The sequence below is a fragment of the Antechinus flavipes genome, chromosome 1 (genome assembly GCF_016432865.1).
Source record: "Antechinus flavipes isolate AdamAnt ecotype Samford, QLD, Australia chromosome 1, AdamAnt_v2, whole genome shotgun sequence".
Lineage (NCBI taxonomy): Eukaryota > Metazoa > Chordata > Mammalia > Dasyuromorphia > Dasyuridae > Antechinus > Antechinus flavipes.
This window is the reverse complement of record NC_067398.1, coordinates 129,795,972-129,810,682: the sequence shown is the minus strand read 5'-3', so window position 1 is coordinate 129,810,682 and position 14,711 is coordinate 129,795,972.

Sequence of the window (14,711 nt, the reverse complement as noted above, 5' to 3'; positions counted from 1 at the left end):
TATCTTTCCCTGTCATTTTAGCCAATCTGACAGGTGTGTAGTGTTATCTCAGAGTTGTCTTAATTTGCATTTCTCTGATTAATAATGACTTGGAGCATCTTTTCATATGGGTAGAGATAGTTTCAATTTCTTCATCTGAGAATTGTCTGTTCATATCCTTTGACCATTTATCAATGAGAGAGTAGCTTGATTTCTTATAAATTAGAGTCAATTCTCTATATATTTTGGAGATGAGGCCTTTATCAGAACCTTTGACTGTAAAAATGTTTTCCCAGTTTATTGCTTCCCTTCTAATCTTATCTGCATTAGTTTTGTTTGTATAAAACCTTTTCAATTTGATATAATCAAAATTTTCTATTTTGTGATCAATAATGATCTCTAGCTCTTTGGTCATAAACTCCTTTCTTTTCCACAAATCTGGGAGGTAAACTATCCTATGCTCTTCCAATTTATTTATAATCTCATTCTTTATATCTAGGTCATGAACCCATTTTGACCTTATCTTGGTGTACAGTGTTACTTGTGTGCCAATGCCTAGTTTCTGCCATACTAATTTCCAATTTTCCCAGCAATTTTTGTCAGTGAGTTCTTATCCCAAAAGCTGTATCCCAAACATCTTAAACTCAATGTGACCAAAATTACTTAATCCAAAATGTTCCCTAAAACCAACTTCTAACTTACCTGTTACCATTGAGGACAATTGAGGACAATCTAGGAGTTATCCTGGATTCTTCACTATATCTCACGCAACATATCCAATCTATTGTCAAGGAATGTCAATTTCACCTTTGGGTCAACTCTCAAATATGATTCCTTTTCTTCTCTGACCACTGTCACAATTCAACCGCAGGCCCTCATCATCTCAAGGCTGGCCTATTTCTATAGACTCTTGGTGAGTCCTTCTTTCAGCCGTCAAAGTGATCATTCTAAAGCACAGTTGGGACTATATCATACACACACACACACACACACACACACACACACTCTTCTATTCAACACTCTTTAGTCCAGTGTTATTGGCCTTTTTGTTCTTCTACAAACAAAACACTCTACATCTCAGCCAAGGGTTATTTTCTCTGTTTGTCCCTCATGCCTAAACTTCTATATCTTCTTTTAAGTGGCAACTTTAAAAAAAGTCTTTCCCAAATGCTTTTAATTCTACCTTCTTTTCTTTCTTAAACTTATATATATATATACATATATATGTATGTATATATATATGCATATTATATATATGTATGTACACACATATATGATATGTCTGTATGTGTGTTCATATATGTACATATATGTGCATATGTGTGTATGTGTGCAGGTTTTATTTATTTATTTCATTGAAAATTTGCACTTCTGATGCAAGGGCTTGCAAAACACTTTTCAGGTCTGCTCATCCACCTTCTGTGTCCACCTGGAACTTAATTCTTGTCTGTGGTTCCAAGAAACTTAACATATGTAATAGCCACATCTTGATAAACTGTCTCAGCAGACAGGTTTAGGGAAACCAACTGATCTCAAACCTGCCTTTTGAAAACTTGCCCTAGTTAAATGGGTGGATGGGAACAATTTGTTCCAATATCCATGAAGGCAGATGAAGCAGCTGCCATAGGTCAACTCTGCCACATTTACCACTTATCTCACTGCCAATTCACACACAGATCAAAACATCTCCCCATGATGTCATTTGTCCTCTCTGAAAACAAAGAAAAAACAATTATTTATTTATCTTGTATGTAGCTTGTTTGTACACATTTCTTTGTTTGAATTCTATCCATTAGGTTGTGAGATCCTTGAATTCAAGGACTGTCCTTTGCACCTTTTTGAATCCTCATAGCTTAGCACAATTTCTGGCATGTAGTAAATACTTAATAAACATTCACTGATTGACTGATTAACAACCTACTTTAATTCAACCATACAAAATGATTCACTTTTTTTTTTTTAATCATAGTTCTATTTTTATTTTTATTTTTTTTAATTTAAATTTTATTTTATTTAATAATAACTTTGTATTGACAGAATCCATGCCAGGGTAATTTTTTACAACATTATCCCTTGCACTCGCTTATGTTTCGTTTTTTCCCTTCCCTCCCTCCACACCCCCCCGCCAAGATGGCAAGAAGTCCTATATATGTTAAATAAGTTGCAGTATATCCTAGATACAATACATATTTGCAGAACCGAACAGTTCTCCTGTTGCACAGGGAGAATTGGATTCAGAAGGTAAAAATAACTCGGGAAGAAAATTAAAAATGCAAATAGTTCACATTTGTTTCCCAGTGTTCCTTCTCTGGGTGTAGCTGCTTCTGTCCATCATTTACCCATTGAAACTCAGTTAGGTCTCTTTGTCATAGAAATCCACTTCCATCATAATACATCCTCATACAATATCATTGTCGAAGTGTATAATGATCTCCTGGTTCTGCTCATCTCACTTAGCAGCAGTCCATGTAGGTCTCTCCAAGCCTCTCTGTATTCATCCTGCTGGTCATTCCTTACAGAGCAATAATATTCCATAACATTCATATACCACAATTTACCAAGCCATTCTCCAATTGATGGGCATCCATTCATTTTCCAGTTTCTAGCCACTACAAACAGGGCTGCTACAAACATTTTGGCACATACAGGTCCCTTTCCCTTCTTTAGTATTTCTTTGGGATATAAGCCCAATAGAAACACTGCTGGATCTAAGGGTATGCACAGTTTGATAACTTTTTGGGCATAATTCCAGATTGCTCTCCAGAATGGTTGGATTTGTTCACAACTCCACCAACAATGCATCAGTGTCCCCGTTTTCCCGCATCCCCTCCAACATTCATCATTAATTTTTCCTGTCATCTTAGCCAATCTGACAGGTGTGTAGTGATATCTCAGAGTTGTCTTAATTTGTATTTCTCTGATCAATAGTGATTTGGAACACTCTTTCATGTGAGTGGTAATAGTTTCAATTTCATCATCTGAAAATTGTCTGTTCATATCCTTTGACCATTTATCAATTGGAGAATGGCTTGATTTTTTATAAATTTGAGTCAGTTCTCTATATATTTTGGAAATGAGGCCTTTATCAGAACCTTTAATTGTAAAGATGTTTTCCCAGTTTGTTGCTTCCCTACTAAACTTGTTTGCATTAGTTCTGTTTGTACAAAGGCTTTTTAATTTGATATAATCAAAATTTTCAATTTTGTGATCAGTAATGGTCTCTAGTTCATCTTTGGTCACAAATTTCTTTCTCCTCCACAAGTCTGAGAGATAAACAATCCTATGTTCCTCTAATTTATTTATAATCTCATTCTTTATGCCAAGGTCATGGACCCATTTTGATCTTATCTTGGTGTATGGTGTTAAGTGTGGGTCCTTGCCTAATTTCTGCCATACTAACTTCCAGTTATCCCAGCAGTTTTTATCAAATAATGAAATCTTATCCCAAAAGTTAGAATCTTTGGGTTTGTCAAACACTAGATTGCTATAGTTGACTACTCTGTCTTGTGAACCTAACCTTTTCCACTGATCAACTAATCTATTTCTTAGCCAATACTAAATGGTTTTGGTGACAGCTTCTTTATAATATAATTTTAGATCTGGTACAGCTAGACCACCTTCATTTGATTTTTTTTTCATTAATTTCCTTGAGATTCTCGACTTTTTATTGTTCCATATGAACTTTGTTGTTATTTTTTCTAAATCATTAAAATATTTTCTTGGAAGTCTGATTGGTATAGCACTAAATAAATAGACTAGTTTAGGTAGTACTGTCATCTTTATTATATTCGCTCGGCCTATCCAAGAGCACTTAATATTTTTCCAATTATTTAAGTCTGACTTTATTTGTGTGGAAACTTTTTTGTAATTTTGCTCAAATAATTCCTGACTTTCCTTTGGTAGGTAGATTCCCAAATATTTTATGCTATCAACAGTTATTTTGAATGGAATTTCTCTTTGTATCTCTTGCTCTTGGATTTTGTTGGTGGTGTATAAAAATGCTGACGATTTGTGAGGATTTATTTTGTATCCTGCTACTTTGCTAAAATTATGAATTATTTCTAATAGCTTTTTAGTAGAATCTCTGGGGTTCTCTAGGTATACCATCATATCATCTGCAAAGAGTGATAGTTTGGTTTCCTCATTGCCTACTCTAATTCCTTTCATCTCTTTCTCGACTCTTATTGCAGAGGCTAGTGTTTCTAATACAATATTGAATAATAATGGTGATAGTGGGCAACCTTGCTTCACTCCAGATCTTACTGGGAAAGGTTACAGTTTTTCCCCATTGCATATGATGCTTACTGAAGGTTTTAAATATATGCTCCTGACTATTTTAAGGAAAAGTCCTTTTATTCCTATGCTCTCAAGTGTTTTTATTAGGAATGGCTGTTGGAGTTTATCAAATGCTTTTTCTGCATCTATTGAGATGATCATATGGTTTTTGTTTGGTTGGTTATTGATATAGTCAATTATGTTAACAGTTTTCCTAATATTGAACCAGCCCTGTATTCCTGATATAAATCCTACTTGGTCATAGTATATTATCCTGGGGATGATTTTCTGTAGTCTTTTTGCTAATATTTTATTTAAGATTTTAGCATCAATATTCATTAGGGAGATTGGTCTATAATTTTCTTTCTCTGTTTTCAGCCTACCTGGTTTAGGTATCAGTACCATGTCTGTGTCATAAAAGGAGTTTGGTAGGACTCCTTCAGTCCCTACTTTTTCAAATAGTTTATTTAGCATTGGAGTTAATTGATCTTTAAATGTTTGATAGAATTCAGATGTAAATCCATCTGGTCCTGGGGATTTTTTCTTAGGGAGTTGATTGATAGTTTGTTCTATTTCTTTTTCTGAGATGGGAGTGTTTAGGATATTTACTTCCTCCTCTGTTAGTTTAGGCAAGCTATATTTTTGGAGGTATTCTTCTATTTCATTTAAGTTGTCGAATTTATTGGCGTAAAGTTGGGCAAAGTAGCTCCTAATTATTGCTCTAATTTCCTCTTCGTTAGTGGCGAGTTCTCCCTTTTCATTTTTAAGACTAACAATTTGATTTTCCTCTTTCCTTTTTTTAATCAGATTTACTAAGGGTTTGTCTATTTTGTTGGTTTTTTCATAGAACCAACTCTTAATTTTATTAATTAATTCAATAGTTTTTTTACTTTCAATTTTATTGATCTCTCCTTTTATTTTTAGAATTTCAAGTTTAGTGTTTGACTGGGGGTTTTTAATTTGTTCCTTTTCTAGCATTTTTAGTTGCAAGCCCAATTCATTGACCTTTTCTTTCTCTATTTTATACAAATAGGCCTCTAGAGATATGAGATTTCCCCTTATTACCGCTTTGGCTGCATCCCATACATTTTGGTATGATGTCTCATTATTATCGTTTTCTTGGATGAAGTTATTAATTATGTCTATAATTTGCTGTTTCACCCAATCATTCTTTAGTATGAGATTATTTAGTTTCCAATTATTTTTTGGTCTACTTTCCCCTGGCTTTTTATTGAATGTAATTTTCAATGCATCGTGGTCTGAAAAGGATGCATTCACTATTTCTGCCTTACTGCATTTGAGTTTGAGGTTTTTATGTCCTAATATATGGTCAATTTTTGTATAAGTTCCATGAACTGCTGAAAAGAAGGTGTATTCCTTTCTGTCCCCATTACATTTTCTCCAGAGATCTATCATATCTAATTTTTCTAGTATTCTATTTATCTCTTTGACTTCTTTCTTGTTTATTTTGTGGTTTGATTTATCTAATTCTGAGAGTGCAAGGTTGAGATCTCCCACTATTATAATTTTGCTGTCTATTTCTTTTTGCAGCTCTCTTAATTTCTCTGTTAAGAATTTAGATGCTACACCACTTGGTGCATATATGTTTAATATAGATACTGCTTCATTATTCATTCTAGATATAGTGCCCTTCCTTATTTCTTTTGATTAGATCAATTTTTGCTTTAGCTTGATCTGAGATCAGGATGGCTACCCCTGCTTTTTTGACTTCACCTGAAGCATAATAGATTTTGCTCCAACCTTTTACCTTTAACCTGCATGTATCTCCCCGCTTCAGGTGTGTTTCCTGTAAACAACATATTGTAGGATTCTGGTTTTTAATCCATTCTGCTAACTGCTTCCTCTTTGTTGAGGAGTTTACCCTGTTCACATTTATGGTTAAAATGACCAATTCTGTATTACTTGCCATCTTGTTAACCCTGGTTTGTACTTTTCTCCCTTCTTACCCCCTTACCCCCCTTCCCAGTATTAAGCTTGTGAGCACCACTTGCTTCTCACAGCCCTCCCTTTTTTAGTATCCCTCCCCCCCCTTAGAGTTCCTCCCCCTATCTTACCCCTTTCCCTCCCAGTTACCGTATTCCCTTCCACTTAGCTTATTCCTTCCCTTTTCACTTTTCCCTTCTCACTTTTCAATGAGGTGGGAGAAGTTTCACCATAGATTGAATATGTCTAAAATTTTTCTCTTAAAGCCAATTCTGAATGCAGTAAAATACTCACTATATTCATCCCTCTCCATTCTTTCTCTCAGATATAATAGGTTTCCTATGCCTCTTCATGAAATGTAGTACCCCCACTTACCCCTTTTTCTGGTACAATGTCCTTTCCACAGCTAGTTTCTAGAACAAGGTATATCTGTATTCTTTATACATCTTTATAGCCGAAATATAGTTCCCAAGATTAATCTTTACCTTTTTAGATTTCTCTTGAGGTCTGTACTTGTAGATCAAATTTTTTGTTAAGTTCTGGCTTTTTCATCAGAAATAGATGAAATTCGCTTACTTCGTTGAATGTCCATCTTCTTCCCTGGAAAAAGATGCTCATTCTCGCTGGGTAAGTTATTTTTGGTTGCATCCCAAGTTCCTTAGCCTTTCGGAATATCATATTCCAGGCCCTTCGATCTTTTAGTGTGGATGCTGCCAGATCCTGGGTGATCCTTATTGTGGCTCCTCAATACTTGAATTGGGTTTTTCTAGCTGCTTGCAGTATTTTTTCCTTTGTCTGAGGGTTTTGGCATTTGGCCACTATATTTCTTGGTGTTTTGATTTTAGGATCCCTTTCAGTAGGGGATCGATGAATTCTTTCAATGTCTATTTTACCCTCTGTTTCTATGACTTCTGGGCAGTTCTCTTTGATAATTTCCTGGAAAATAGTGTCCAGGCTCTTTTTTTCATCATACTTTTCTGGGAGTCCGATGATTCTCAAGTTGTCTCTCCTGGATCTGTTTTCCAGGTCTGTTGTCTTCCCCAGAAGGTATTTCACATTCTTTTCCATTGTTTGATTTTTTTGGATTTGCTTGACTGATTCTTCTTGTCTCCTCGAGTCATTCAATTCCATTTGTTCGACCCTGATTTTCAGTGAGTATTTTCTTCACTCACTTTTTTAAGATCTTTTTCTAATTGTCCAATTGAGTTCTTTTGTTCTGTGGAATTTTTTTCCATTTCGCCAATTTTGTTTTTTAGAGAGCTATTTTCTGTTTCTAGTTCACCAATCCTAGTTTTCAAGGATTTGGTTTCTTTATCCACTCTCTCTTTAACTGACTTCTCCAGGCTCTTTTGCCAAGCCTCCCTCTCCTTTTCCCAAGCCTCCTTCTCCTTTTGCCAAGCCTCACTCTGCTTTTCCCATTTTTCTTCTAGCTCCCTTCTGAGAGCCTTTTTAATTTCCTCCATGAGATTCATCTGTGCTGAGGAACATATGATCTCCTCCTTTGGGGATTCACCTGGGGACTGTTTGTTTTTAGTCTCCTCAGGATTTGGAGTCTGCTCTTTATCTGTATAGAAGCTGTCAAGGGTTAAAGTCTTTTTCAGTTTCTTACTCAATCTGTCTAATAATCAAAGACAAACTAGCCAAGAAACAGAAGAAAAAAAACCCTTGAATGGAGTTGCTTTCTTTGGGGGAGGGGCAGAGTAACAGTGAGGCACTAGCAGGACTGTGCTGCGCCTGCGCTCTGAGATCCGAGAGCGTGCTGAGACGCTGTGGGGGAGGGGTGGCCAGGTCCTGAGAGACTCCAGCTGTTTGGGGTTGTATTCTTCACCCTCGGTGTTTTTAGCTTCTCTGCTGGGCTGCTGACTTGCTGCTGGAGCAAAGTATCCAGTCCTGTAGCAAAGCTCTCCCCACAGAGACAGCTGCGATCACGCCCCACCCCCTCTCCGCTCTGCTCGGCTTAGAGCCGCTTTCCGTGCTCTCGCTGTCGCTGCTGCCCGCAGGCTGCTTCCAATCTAATAACCGACCCTGCCCTCGCGCAAAAACAGACCTTTCCTGATGAGTCTCAAGTATGGTTTCTCTTGGTAACTAGTTGTATGTTTTTTTTTCAGTGGAGCATTAATTCAGAGGCATGAAATGAAATGGATAGTGAGAGAAAAACGTGGAGGTTACACAGCAGTGTGCTTCCTCTCCACCATCTTGGCTGGAAGTCAAAATGATTCACTTTTACAAAAGGTTATTTACTCTGAAGATATAGCAAGAACAAATATGCAAACATTCCCCCCAACAAATACCTCAGTGACATAATATCCCTTACAATATATCCTATATTCATTTCTGGAGATGGATGAAAGATTAGAATTAAAAATTAACTTAGTTATTCTAAACCACTGGTTTTACCAAATTCATACCCAAAAGCAGAATTTTTATCACTCGAGTCCTCCTACTACTCGATCCTTAAGGAATTTGGATGCCTACAATACCCAGGCTAAATTTCAACTCTCAGATTTGCATGACTCACTCTCATCGTCTTTGAATCTCTCAAGTTCATAGTCTACTCCCAGTACACAGAACAGAAAATAATGATAAAAAATTTAATGAGGACCTGTTTTTATGTATAATCTTAGAGGAGAACACCATACAAGCTCTTCTCTTTCCAGCATAGCCTTAATAGACATCACACTATCACACCATAGCTAAAGACAACAAAATAAGAAAAGGCAAAAAAAGAAACCACCAAATTGAAAAAAAGTCAATCAAGAGGTTTTACCTTTACCATATGGGTTCATCACTTAGAATCATTAGAATCAAGCACAGAATGTTCATGCAAGTTCCATTTCCCTCTGAAGATTTTTCCTTATCTATCATCATAATTCTTCCTGGAGCAGCTTTTTACTTTCTTCCTTGCAACCTAAAAAGTTGATGGTATATGCACATTTATGAACTATCAAGGTTAGTCATCAGGTGGTAGATTATTTTGACTACAGCATGTATTAATATGAAGAAGGGTTGGGATTTACATCAGTGGAAGATAGATCCACAATGACAAAACTGAAATTTCTTAAAGAATTAAATTAAAAGGCACTTAAGTTTCTCACCTCATATTTGAATTTTCCCAATCCTTTTCAATAAACTAAGAAAGTTATACAAGATCTGGGCAAATAATCAACTCCTACATTAAACAAGAGGAGATTTGAGGCAAATTTTACCTCTAGAGGCATGAGGAATCTTGAAATTAATGAAACCTTTACTATCATTGCCCATGTTGAAACATAGGCTACAATCCTACTCAGAAAATCTGGCCAATTCAATTATAAGGCAAGTTGCTTTAAAAGAATATTTTCCAGTTTCATGAACCAAACTTGTCACATTTGGTTTGATGTACAGAAGAAATAATAAAATTCACTGACATTGGCATCAGCTCTCAGAAGGAAAATCATTGTCCTGGTTAGTTACACTCATTTGTAGGCCAGATTTCATTAACATTCATGAAAACTACTTTTGAATCAATGAAGAAGGAAGAGCTGAAATTAAACTTCAAAATTATCTAATCCAAACCCTACCTTTTACTGATAAAGAAATTGAGGCTTCGAGATGTTGAATGATAAACTCAAAGTTAAGCAGTTAGTTGCAGTGCAAAAATAGAAGCCATTGGACAATATTTCTATTGCTAACTTTAGTTAGGGTGGGCCTTCTGGATGCCCTTAGACAACTATTTCTTCACTATTATAAGCAGAATACATGAAGTTCCCTACTGCATCAAAAGCCATACCTTGGGTTTTAGTCCAGGTCACTACTAAAAACACATGTGAAACAAAGTGCAGGGAAATGAAACCAGTAGCAGTCTGCTCATCAGTGTAGTGCATGAAAGCTCTTTTGAACTCTTGAAATCTAGATACTGTAGTCACTAAAAAGAAGCTGACCTCAGTGATACATCTGACAGCCCACAGGTCCCATTATATAGAAATATATATTTGTCTCCTCCTTAGTAGCCTAATTATTCAACAAAACATTAATAAGTAAAGAATTCTATGGATGCCCAAAAACCTGTTTGAATATTCTACCACATTCAAAAGTTCCCCAGGAGCCCACAGGTCTGGCATATTAAGTACCATTTTACTTCAGTTTTCTTTTCAAGTATTTTATTTTCCTGACCTACTAGACCTAGTCATTCTCAAAGGAACGTATAAAGAAACTTTTTTTAAAGAAAAGAAAAATCACCCCCACTGCCAACAACAACAAAATCACTTGAAAGCAACAAGTTAAAGTTCTGGGTTAATCAAGAAAAAGATATGAACAGAGTTCCCCAAAAAGAATTCCAAATGAAATATTTGAAAGACTTCACCAGATCACTTATAGTGATAGAACTTCAAATCAAAGTAATCCTGAGATTTCACCTCATAGCCAATAAATTAAGAAAGATGACAAACTATGGACACAAGCAATGTTGGAGGGGCTGTAAGAAGATAGGCACACAAACAAATTGCTAATTGTGAATTATGAATCAGTATGATTATTTGGGAAAACAATGTGCAATTATGCAAAAAAACTGATTAAAATGATCTAAACATTCCACTAATAGGTTTAGCCACCAGAAAGTTATGGATAAGAAAAAAAAATCTTGCATACACCAAAATATTTATAGTAACACTTTTTGTGATATTAAAAAAATTGGAAACAAAGTAGATACCCATCAATTGGAAAATGATTAATTCAAATATGGTATATGACTGTAATGGAACATTACTGTGCCAAAATGAAAGACAAGAATAATGAGTACAAAGAAGCATGAAAAGATTTAAAATTTGGCACAGGGTGAAATAAGCAAAACCAAGAAAAGATATTTAATGATTATAAAATGGAAATAGAAAGAACAACTACAAAACAATTAAAAGTGAATGCTGCAAATTTATAAGGAATAAGCAGGATCCCAAGAAACATATTTGAAAAGATATCATCAGTCAAGGCCTTTGTAGTAGTGGAGGTTTATAAGTATGATGCATGTGTTTTCAGACTTTTTCTTTATATTGGTTAGCTTCGCTAATATTTTCTCTTTTCCCCTTTTTATTTTTTTCTTTAAAATATTATTTGTAGGGAGGTAAAGCCAAGATGACAGAATAAAGACAGGAACTCATCCAACTTCCCCCCAAATCACTCTAAATTCTTTTAAATAATGATTAAGCAAATTTTAAAGCATCAGAATAACCAAAAAGACAGAGTAAAACATTTTCCACTCAGAGGCAATTTAAAAGGTCAGCAGAAAAGATCTGTGGAAGCGGGGTGGGACCCCATCATTCAATCCCAGTACAAGCCACAGTAACTTCTTGTCCAGTGCCAGCAAAGCAGGATCTTTGAATCACTAGTAGTTTTGGTGGCTTACAGACCTCTCAGACTTGAGATACCAAAAGGGTCTTGAAATGTCAGCACAAATGGTCAGTGGCAACAAGGTGGAATTCCAGTATGCAATGCCATCACAGGCCATGCCAACATAGCCCCCAAGCCAGTCTGACTTCAGTGCTAGCAAAGCAAGACTCTGTTGCTTTAGCACATTAGATCTTACAGCTTCAGTGGAGGGGGGGGAGCAATTTTAACAGTTCTGAGGCAGAAAAGAGTACTTATGGTCAGATTCCTAGACTTTTTGCAAAGTCCCTGTTGCTTAAGACAATGTGTCCTCCACTCTGGAAACATAGCCCTATTTCAAACAAACAAACAAACAAACAAACAAACAAACAAACAAACAAGTAATAAACTAGAAAAATGAGCAGACAATAAAAACATTTCTAACAACAGAAAATATTATTTGTAATATGGGGTCATTTCCTAAAAGAAAAAGGGGGAGTAAAACTGAAAGAAATTTTGGTGATGTAAAAATGACAATATATCAACAAAAGTTTATTTTTTTTTTAAAGATCTAGATTCCAGGGGCAGCCAGATGGTACACTGAATAGAGAACCAGCCCTGAAGTCAGGAAAAACTGAGTTCAAATCTGTCCCTCAAACACTTAACACTACCTAGATGTGTGACCCTGGGCAAGTCACTTAACCCCAATTGCCTCAGCAAAAAAAAAAAAAAAAAAAAAAATCTATATTTCATTCCAGTTTTGCTACTTACTAGTTGTGTAGTTTTGAACAAGTTACTTCTTTCTCTAAGTCTTAATTTCTTCAGTTTATAAAATTAAAAAAAATTGAAAAGAACAAATATTTAACAACCATCTGAAGGGGGTGGAATGATATGTGCTTAATACACTTTTATGTTTGCTCTATACTTTATTTTTACATTTTCTCTACTATTTCCTTATGTTTAGACCAGCAATAAAATAATAACCCAAGCTGTAATTTGTAGCTTTTAGCTATTTCTAAGAAGAAAATCTCATACTGAAAATTTAATGATCAATTGAGGAGATGGCATAAGCTGATTGAAGCACATCCTTGGAAAAATGGATTCTAAGGTCCTTTGGAACTTGAACATTTTGAGTATCTATAGATCAGCTTTTAATAGGGCAAGAAAAGGAAATGATTTTTGAGCAAAGGCCTCAATAAACTTGTGGATAGTACAATAGCCTTCAAATGGAAGAGGAGATGCAAAATCAGAGGGTCATTTGTTACACAGAAATCAAAACAATGACTAAACATGGATGTCAGGCTTTTCCTCTAAGGCCTAGACAGTCAAAAGTTGTAAAGTTTTCAACACAGGAGATTTTCAATGAATATTTGTCAAATGAATAAGCAAATGAAAAGTGGATCCCTAAATATTCAATTAAGGGAGGGATAATTAAGCTAACTTTTTGCCAGAAGGATAACAAAAAAATCAATTGTCCCTCCCCCCTCCTGAATCAATCCTGTATCTATAGAGCAGACACAGCTCATCTTCCACAACAAAATAGAATGCAGAAGAATATTTTGCTACTACTGTTTCCCTGTACAATATAAATGGGGTCATCTCCCTTTTCATCTATTAAATCAATAGTCTTCTAAAGCACAGGTTTGACTGACTATATCATCCCCTACTCAGTCAATACCAGTGGATCCTTATCCCTATGATCAAACATAAATGCTTCTGTTTGACAAAATTCCTTTGGCCCCTTCCTATCTTTCACTTCATTTTACTTTACTTCCAAATTCCTGAACTCTGTGAGCCAAACATCCTAGTTCACTTATTGTCTTTTATAACATGGCTGTTCATCTCTCCACTTGAATCCACTCCTGATAGTTCATCTATGGAACATTCCTCTCCCCTTTGCCTTTTCTTGAAATCTGTGGGTTTTTTTTTCCATGATTAGGATCAAGTTTAACCTTTTTTCAGGAATGCTTATTTGGTCTCTCTCTACTCTCTCTCTACTCACCTGTATTTTTCATTCTATAGATTATCTTGTATGTCATTTGTCTCTGTGTTATATAAACTTACATGTGAACATGATTCTCATTCCATTAGAATGTAAATTAAGAGAAGGCAAGAATTATTTCACCTTCATCTTTACATTTCCAGTACTAAACACAGTATCTGGAAAATAGCTGGTACTTAAAAAGTGCTTGATAATGGACAGATTGATTATTGGAAATAGAGAATTGGCCTCCCAGGCAAGACTATCTGGGTTGAAATCTTACCTCTATTATATATTTACTATAAGACCTGAGGAAAACTAGTTGTCTCAGTATTCTTAGCCTCCTCTAAGTGCTTATTGGCTTTGGTTTGGGGAGTTTCCTCACTGAAAGCTCTATTTTAGGCCAATGAAATTAGAAGTTTGGTTAACAGACAAACAAAAACAAACAAACCAGTAGCAAGAGCTTCAGGTCCATCGGATTTTTTCTTCTTTTCTTTCCCAATGCATGTACACACGCACACACATGCACTGAGCTATTTGTCTGTGTATGCAACAATAACTTACAATGATCCTTTTTTGGGGGATTTTACATGATTTGTCTTTTTTGTTTCTCTTTCTTTTGCCAATTAACTTGTATAGTGTAAACTTGGCAAAGTGGATAACATGATGGCATTAGGAAGACTTGAATTCAAATATCACTTCTGATACTTTGTTAAGGGACAGGTCAATTCTCCGAGAGCCTCCACAGCTGTGGATCATAACATCTAAAAGGGCTGCAGGCAAGCCTTTGCTGACACAGATGTTGCAAACTGGGAATGAGATAAATTGGAGGCAGAGGGAAGAGAAGAGAGGTCAGACAACACAACAGCTTCTTAGTCAGAGAACAACAAGTGCCTCTCAGTCTCCTTGTATCATCTTCTCACAAGAGGAGATCCATTCTGGTTGGATCTCCAGCAGCCACTGTTAGGTAGCTCCCGTGTATTCCAACATATGGCACCTGAAGAATTACAAGAAGAAGCAGAGCTGTCCATGAGGGATCCTTTCAGAGTTAAGGAAGAAGAGCTCCAATAAGACATTTTGAGTTGGGGTAATTAAATGGGCCAATACATTAAAGGGCCAAGCCAGGAGACTGAGGAGAGACTTAAATGCCAGTTCTGAGTATAGTCCTCTTCTCCATTTGAAAGTTTGCCTTGAT